Below are 9,231 nucleotides of genomic sequence, written 5' to 3' on the forward strand. Positions count from 1 at the left end.
TGCAGAGAGACTGTGAGTCCTCCATCCCCCTCCCAATGATGCAGAGACTGAGTCCTGCATCCCCCTCCCACTCATAGAGTGCTCGTGAGTCCTGCATCCCCCTCCCACTGATGCAGAGAGACTGAGTCCTGCATCCCCCTCCCACTGATGCAGAGAGACTGTGAGTCCTCCATCCCCCTCCCAATGATGCAGAGACTGAGTCCTGCATCCCCCTCCCACAGATGCAAATCCTGTGACTTCTGCATCCCCTCCCACTAATGCAGAGAGCCCGAGTCCTGCATCCCCTCCCACTAATGCAGAGAGCCTGAGTCCTGCATCCCCTCCCACTAATGCAGAGAGCCTGAGTCCTGCATCCCCCTCCCACTAATGCAGAGAGCCTGAGTCCTGCATCCCCTCCCACTAATGCAGAGAGCCTGAGTCCTGCATCCCCCTCCCACTAATGCAGAGAGCCTGAGTCCTGCATCCCCTCCCACTAATGCAGAGAGCCTGAGTCCTGCATCCCCTCCCACCAATGCAGAGAGCCTGAGTCCTGCATCCCCTCCCACTAATGCAGAGAGTCTGAGTTCTGCATCCCCTCCCACTAATGCAGACAGCCTGTGAGTCCTGCATCCCCCTCCCACTAATACAGAGAGCCTGAGTCCTGCATCCCCTCCCACTAATGCAGAGAGCCTGAGTCCTGCATCCCCTTCCACTAATGCAGAGAGCCTGTGAGTCCTGCATCCCCCTCCCACTAATACAGAGAGCCTGAGTCCTGCATCCACCTCCCACTAATGCAGAGAGCCTGAGTCCTGCATCCCCTCCCACTAATGCAGCCTGTGAGTCCTGCATCCCCCTCCCACTAATACAGAGAGCCTGAGTCCTGCATCCCCTCCCACTAATGCAGAGAGCCTGTGAGTCCTGCATCCCCCTCCCACTAATACAGAGAGCCTGAGTCCTGCATCCCCCTCCCACTAATGCAGAGAGCCTGAGTCCTGCATCCCCCTCCCACTCATAGAGTGCTCGTGAGTCCTGCATCCCCCTCCCACTGATGCAGAGAGACTGAGTCCTGCATCCCCCTCCCACTGATGCAGAGAGACTGTGAGTCCTCCATCCCCCTCCCAATGATGCAGAGACTGAGTCCTGCATCCCCCTCCCACAGATGCAAATCCTGTGACTTCTGCATCCCCCTCCCACTAATGCAGAGCCTGAGTCCTGCATCCTCCTCCCACTAATGCATAGAGCCTGTGAGCCCTGCATTCTCCTCCTTTAATGCAGAGAGCCTGTGAGTCCTGCATCTCCCTCACACTAATGTAGAGAGTCTGTGAGTCCTGCATCCCCAGTCATTAAAGCAGAGAGCCTGAGTCCCTGCATACTCCTCCCACTAATGCAAAGAGCCTGAGCTCTGCATCTCCCTCCCACTAATGCAGAGCCTGAGTTCTGCATCCCCTCCGTCTAACGCAGAGAGCCTGTGAGTCCTGCATCCCCCTCCCACTAATGCAGAGAGCCTGAGTCCTGCTTCCCCTCCCACTAATGCAGAGAGCCTGAGTCCTGCATCCCCCTCCCACTAATGCAAAGAGCCTGAGCTCTGCATCTCCCTCCCACTAATGCAGAGCCTGAGTTCTGCATCCCCTCCGTCTAACGCAGAGAGCCTGTGAGTCCTGCATCCCCCTCCCACTAATGCAGAGAGCCTGAGTCCTGCTTCCCCTCCCACTAATGCAGAGAGACTGTGAGTCCGCCATCCCTCTCCCACTGATGCAGATCCTGTGAGTCCTGCATCACCCTCCTACTAATGCAGAGCCTGAGTCTTGCATCCTCCTCTCACTAATGCATAGAGCCTGTGAGCCCTGCATTCTCCTCCTTTAATGCAGAGAGCCTGTGAGTCCTGCATCTCCCTCACACTAATGTAGAGAGCCTGTGAGTCCTGCATCCCCATTCACTAATGCAGAGAGCCTGAGTCCCTGCATCCTCCTCCCACTAATGCAGAGAGCCTGTGAGTCCTGCATCCCCCTCCCACTAATGCAGAGAGCCTGAGTCCTGCATCCCCCTCCCAGTAATGCAGAGAGCCTGAGTCCTGCATCCCCCTCCCACTAATGCATCTCTCTCCCACTAATGCAGAGCCTGAGTCCTGCATTCCCCTCCCACTAATACAGAGAGCCTGAGTTGTTGTGAGTTCATTTTCCCCTTCACCATTGAGGTCTGATGAACTCCCTCTTCTGGTGAAGGGAGGTAGTGAGGCTGATTACCAAACAGCTGAGCAGAATGATGATGACTGGGTGACTGGAATTGCTGACTGGATATAAGGCAGCCGACGCCCTTCTGCCTCGCTGGTGATCTCTCTGAGGGATTCTAGGAGACCAGTCTGATTCCTGCTCCTCAAAAGCTAAGTTTTCTGCTCTACCTTTTGCATTTGTGTTTTGGTTTTGTTTTGCATTGTTTTCCTTGATTTCTGCCATTCCCTGCTGGGGTGAGCTGAATTCCTTTTTGCTCTGTCTTCAGAGAATACCTGAGTACTGATATAGTCTTTTTGAAGCCTAGCGTCTTCAGGGCTTTTTTCCCTATCAGCTGTTGGCTCTTGTTTTGATAGGGTTTTGGCGGATTACAGACAGCAGCTTTTCTATCCTGTCCTATCTAGTTAGCTTGGGCCCCATCATTTGCTCAGCCTATCTTTCTATCTGTGTGAGTGTTTTTTCATCTTGCTTCACCGTCATTATATGTTGGGGGATGCCTATTGCTTTGGGGTCTGCTCTGGGGCAGTTTAGATTTCCCTTTCTGTCTTTAGGCTATGTAGTTCTCCGGCTGTGATCGAGGAGTCTAGGGCACCGTAGAAACCCCCCACGGCTACTGCTAGTTGTTGTTGATAGGTTCAGGGGTCTGTAATCCGATAGCTGCCAACTTCTCTGGTTTTTTGGACTTAGCTAGTATTTCTGTTTTTGCCTTCTACGGTGACTCATTCATAACACTGAGTCCTGCATCCCCCTCCCACTAATGCAGAGAGCCTGAGTCCTGCATCTCCCTCCCACTAATGCAGAGAGCCTGAGTCCTGCATCTCCCTCCCACTAATGCAGAGAGCCTGAGTCCTGCATCCCCCTTCCACTAATGTAGAGCCTGATTCCTGCATCCCCCTCCCACTAATGCAGAGAGCCTGAGTCCTGCATCCCCTCCCACTAATGCAGAGAGCCTGAGTCCTGCATCCCCCATTCACTAATGCAGAAAGCCTGAGTCCTGCATCCCCCTCTCACTAATACAGAGCTTGTGAGTCCTGCATCCCCCTCCCACTGATGCAGAGACTGAGTCCTGCATCCCTCTCCCACTGATGCAGATCCTGTGAGTCCTGCATCACCCTCCCACTAATGCAGAGCCTGAGTCCTGCATCCTCCTCCCACTAATGCAGAGCCTGTGAGTCCTGCATTCTCCTCCTTTAATGCAGAGAGCCTGTGAGTCCTGCATCTCCCTCACACTAATATAGAGAGCCTGTGAGTCCTGCATCCTCCTCCCACTAATGCAGAGAGCCTTTGAGTCCTGCATCCCACTAATGCAGAGAGCCTGTGAGTCATGCAGTCCCCTCCCACTAATGCAGAGCCTGAGTCCTGTATCCCCCTCCCACATACAGAGAGCCTGAGTCCTGCATCCTCCTGTCACTGATACAAAGAGCCTGTGAGTCCTGCACCCCCTACCACTAATACATAGAGTCTGTGAGTCCTGCATCCCCCATCCACTAATGCAGAGAAACTGAGGCCTGTAACCCAAGCCACCTAATACAGTAAGTCTTCGAGCTCTGCACCCCCTGTCTACTAACATAGGAAGCCTGCAAGTCCTACATCCCCCTCCCACTAATAGGAGAGCCTGAGTCATGTACCCCTGTACACTAAGGCTGTGTTCTCACACAGCATTTTTTTAGAGGTATTTTTAGCAGATTTTCCTATAAAACCGCTAAAAATAAGCTTCCCATTCATTTCTATGCATTTTGCACTTTTTGTGCATACTGATGCATTTTTTACAGCGAAAAAAACGCTTTGCAGTAAAAAACGCAGCATGCTCATTAATCTCGCGTTTTTTTCCGCTATTTCTATGCATTTTGAAAACGCGCGGAAAAAAACGCATAAAAACCGCGTTTTCTGTGCAAAAACCGCGCAGAAAAAAACGCGCGGTTTCTGGGAAGGGAGTCAGGTGTTTTAGCAGAAATTTTCTGCTACATGTGCACTTAGCCTAATAGAGTCTGGGTCTTGCACTCCCCTCCAGTTAATACAGAGCCTGTGAGTCCTGCATTCCCCTCCCACTAATGCAAAGAGCCTGAGTCCTGCATTTCCCTCCTACTAATACAGAGAGCCTGTGAGTCCTGCATTTCCCTCCTACTAATACAGTGAGCCTGTGAGTCTTGCACCCTCCGTCTGTCACCCCAAAAATGGCGCATCCATAAGATGCGCCAAATCTGGCAATTAGCCTCACTCTTACCATTTGCCCTTGGGCGGCGGCAAGTGGGGTCATAGGGTTTTGGTTGATGTCAGCTGTTTTATGGCCACTGACATCAAGCCCTTATAGACACCTCTCCACTACTAACCCCATAGCCAAATGTAAAACAGCCACAGACACAATCGTAAAGTCCTTTTATTGAAATAAAGACACAGACTCAATTATTTGAAATAAACACACACAACCCTCTTTTTCCCATTACTGTATAATTAAAAATAATAAAACACCATATTCTTCTGTTCAACAACAATCCATTTGACCCAGGAAGAACTCCAGCTCTGCTACATCTGGATGGATTACATGGCTTAGGCCTGTTTCACACTTCCGTTTTTTCAAATCCGTCAAAATCCGTTGTTTTCCGTAAAAAAACGGATCCGCCATTTTTTGCAGGATCCGTTTTTTTGTCCCATAGACTTCCATTACGGTTACCGCGGATCCGTCAAAAAAACGGATCCGTTTTTAAAAAAACGGATCCGTTTGCATCAGTTTCCGTCAAAAAAACGGAAACGGATCCGTTTGGCGGACACAAAAACGGAAGTGTGAAACAGGCCTAAGCGGTGGCATGATGCGACTGCTCAGTAGTGAATCCAAGAAACACTGAGCTTAGAATGCAGCTTTAGTGACAAGCAGTAACGTCGCCTAACCACACCAGGGAAAGTGGGAAGAGCGAGGTTAAGTGCCAGATTTGGCACATCTTATGGATGCAACATTTCTGGGGCAGCTCAGAGCTGATGTTTTTAGCCTGGGAGGGGAGCCAATATCCATGGCTCTTACCCAGGCTATTAATATCAGCCCACAGCTGTCTGCTTAGCCTTTGCTGGTTAGAAATTATAGGGGGACCCTATGTCATTTTGTTACTGGGGTCCCCCGTAAACTAACCAGTAAGGCTAAGCAAACAGCTGTGAACTGTTATTAATAGCCTGGGAACCTTTTAGGATATTGTCCATTTTCCCACATTATTGACATCAGTCCCCAGCGGTCGGCTTTCCCTCTGCTCGCTATGAAAATGAAGTGAAAGCTCACAACATTTTTTTTTTGTACAACTGCACAGCTATTCCCAGGTGTGTCATACTGACGTGGAACACGGGCGGCACACGTATGTAACACAATACGTAATATCAGGACATGTGAAAAGGGTCTAATACATAGAGTCTACGTCCTGCATTCCCCGCCCACTAATACAGAGAGCCTATGAGCACTGTGTCCCCACCCATATAGAAAGTCTGAGTCCTGCCCACTAATACAGAGAACCTATGAGTCATGCATCCCCTACTAATAATACAGAGAGCCTGTGAGTCCTGCACTCCCCCCCACGAATACAGAGAGCCTGTGAATCCTGCACCCCCTCCCAATGTGAGTCCTGTCCCAGTATCTTCTCTTTTGGTACTGCCCCTGTAACTTCTTTTTTATTCCTGTAGTACTGCCCTGTATCTAGCCTTTTCCAGCGATACTGCCGTTCTATGGTACTGTCCCTGTATCCACTCCTGTCCTGTGGTACTGTCCTCTGTATCTACCCCTGTCCTGTGATACTGCCCCCTGTATGTTCCCTTGTCCTGTTGTACTGCCCCCTGTATCTACCCCAGTCCTGTGGTACTGCCCCCCTGTATGTTCCCTTGTCCTGTGGTACTGTCTTCTGTATCTACCCCTGTCTTGTAGTACTGCCCCCTGTATCTACCCCTCTCCTGTGGTACAGCCCCCTGTATCTACCCCTGTCTTGTGGTACTGCCCCCTGTATCTACCCCTGCCCTGTGGTGCTGCCCTCTGTATCTACCTCTCTCCTGTGGTACTGCCCTCTGTATCTACCCCTGTCCAGTGGTACTGCCCTCTGTATCTACCCCTGTCCAGTGGTACTGCCCTCTGTATCTACTCCTCTCATGTGGTACTGCCCTCTGTACCTACCCTCGTCCTGTGGTTCTGCCCTCTGTATCTACCCCTGTCCTATGGTACTTGCACTGTATTTACCCCTCTCCTGTGGTACTGCCCCCTGTATCTACCCCTCATGTGGTTCTGCCCCCTGTATCTACCCGTCCTGTGGTACTGTCCCCTGTATCTACCCCTGTCCTGTGTTTCTGCCCTCTGTATCTACCCCTGTCCTGTGGTACTTGCACTGTATTTACCCCTCTCCTGTGGTACTGCACTGTATCTACCCCTGTCCTGTGGTATTGCCCTCGGTATCTACCTCAGTCCTGTGGTACTGCCCCCTGTATCTACCCTAGTCCCGTGGTACTGCACTGTATCTACCCCTCTCCTGTGGTACTGCACTGTATCTACCCCTGTCCTGTGGTACTGCCCCCTGTATCTACCAGTCTTGTGGTACTGCCCCCTGTATCTACCCCTGTCCTGAGGTACTGCCCTCTGTATCTACCCCTGTCCTGTGGTACTGCCCCCTGTATCTACCCCTGTCCAGTGGTACTGCCCTCTGTATCTACCCCTGTCCTGTGGTACTGCCCTCTGTATCTACCCCAGTCCTGTGGTACTGCCCTCTGTATCTACTCCTCTCCTGTGGTACTGCACTCTGTATCTACCCCTCCCCTGTGGTACTGCCCCCTGTATCTACCCCTGTCCTGTGGTACTGCCCTCTGTATCTACCCCTGTCCTGTGGTACTGCCCTCTGTATCTACCCCTCTCATGTGGTACTGCCCTCTGTATCTACCCCTCTCATGTGGTTCTGCCCCCTGTATCTACCCCTGTCCAGTGGTACTGCCCTCTGTATCTACCCCTGTCCTGTGGTACTGCCCTCTGTATCTACCCCAGTCCTGTGGTACTGCCCTCTGTATCTACTCCTCTCCTGTGGTACTGCACTCTGTATCTACCCCTCCCCTGTGGTACTGCCCCCTGTATCTACCCGTCCTGTGGTACTGCCCTCTATCTACCCCTCTCATGTGGTACTGCCCTCTGTATCTACCCCTCTCATGTGGTTCTGCCCCCTGTATCTACCCCTGTCCAGTGGTACTGCCCTCTGTATCTACCCCTGTCCTGTGGTTGTGCCCCCTGTATCTACCCGTCTTGTGGTACTGTCCCCTGTCTCTACCCGTCCTGTGGTTCTGCCCTCTGTATCTACCCCTGTCCTGTGGTACTTGCACTGTATTTACCCCTCTCCTGTGGTACTGCCCCCCAGTATCTACCCCAGTCCTGTGGTACTGCTCTCTGTATCTACCCCTCTCATGTGGTACTGCCGTCTGTATCTACCTCTATCCTGTGGTTCTGCCCTCTGTAGCTACCCCAGTCCTGTGGTACCGCACTGTATCTACCCCTCTCCTGTGGTTCTGCCCTCTGTATCTACCCCAGTCCTGTGGTACTGCCCTGTATCTACCCCTCTCCTGTGGTACTACACTGTATCTACCCGTCTTGTGGTACTGTCCCCTGTATCTACCCCTGTCCTGTGTTTCTGCCCTCTGTATCTACCCCTGTCCTGTGGTACTTGCACTGTATTTACCCCTCTCCTGTGGTACTGCACTGTATCTACCCCTGTCCTGTGGTATTGCCCTCGGTATCTACCTCAGTCCTGTGGTACTGCCCCCTGTATCTACCCTAGTCCCGTGGTACTGCACTGTATCTACCCCTCTCCTGTGGTACTGCACTGTATCTACCCCTGTCCTGTGGTACTGCCCCCTGTATCTACCAGTCTTGTGGTACTGCCCCCTGTATCTACCCCTGTCCTGAGGTACTGCCCTCTGTATCTACCCCTGTCCTGTGGTACTGCCCCCTGTATCTACCCCTGTCCAGTGGTACTGCCCTCTGTATCTACCCCTGTCCTGTGGTACTGCCCTCTGTATCTACCCCTGTCCTGTGGTACTGCCCTCTGTATCTACTCCTCTCCTGTGGTACTGCACTCTGTATCTACCCCTCCCCTGTGGTACTGCCCCCTGTATCTACCCCTGTCCTGTGGTACTGCCCTCTGTATCTACCCCTGTCCTGTGGTACTGCCCTCTGTATCTACCCCTCTCATGTGGTACTGCCCTCTGTATCTACCCCTCTCATGTGGTTCTGCCCCCTGTATCTACCCCTGTCCAGTGGTACTGCCCTCTGTATCTACCCCTGTCCTGTGGTACTGCCCTCTGTATCTACCCCAGTCCTGTGGTACTGCCCTCTGTATCTACTCCTCTCCTGTGGTACTGCACTCTGTATCTACCCCTCCCCTGTGGTACTGCCCCCTGTATCTACCCGTCCTGTGGTACTGCCCTCTATCTACCCCTCTCATGTGGTACTGCCCTCTGTATCTACCCCTCTCATGTGGTTCTGCCCCCTGTATCTACCCCTGTCCAGTGGTACTGCCCTCTGTATCTACCCCTGTCCTGTGGTTGTGCCCCCTGTATCTACCCGTCTTGTGGTACTGTCCCCTGTCTCTACCCGTCCTGTGGTTCTGCCCTCTGTATCTACCCCTGTCCTGTGGTACTTGCACTGTATTTACCCCTCTCCTGTGGTACTGCCCCCCAGTATCTACCCCAGTCCTGTGGTACTGCCCTCTGTATCTACCCCTCTCATGTGGTACTGCCGTCTGTATCTACCTCTATCCTGTGGTTCTGCCCTCTGTAGCTACCCCAGTCCTGTGGTACTGCCCTGTATCTACCCCTCTCCTGTGGTACTACACTGTATCTACCCGTCTTGTGGTACTGCCCCCTGTATCTACCCCTGTCCTGTGGTACTGCCCTCTGTATCTACCACTCTCCTGTGGTACTGCCCTCTGTATCTACCCCTGTCCTGTGGTACTGCCCTCTGTATCTACCCCTGTCCTGTGGTACTGCCCTCTGTATCTACCCCTGTCCTGTGGTACTGCTCTCT

This window comes from Dendrobates tinctorius, unplaced genomic scaffold, assembly GCF_039654945.1.
Source record: "Dendrobates tinctorius isolate UK_male_01 unplaced genomic scaffold, ASM3965494v1 ptg000120l, whole genome shotgun sequence".
Taxonomy (NCBI): Eukaryota; Metazoa; Chordata; class Amphibia; order Anura; family Dendrobatidae; genus Dendrobates; species Dendrobates tinctorius.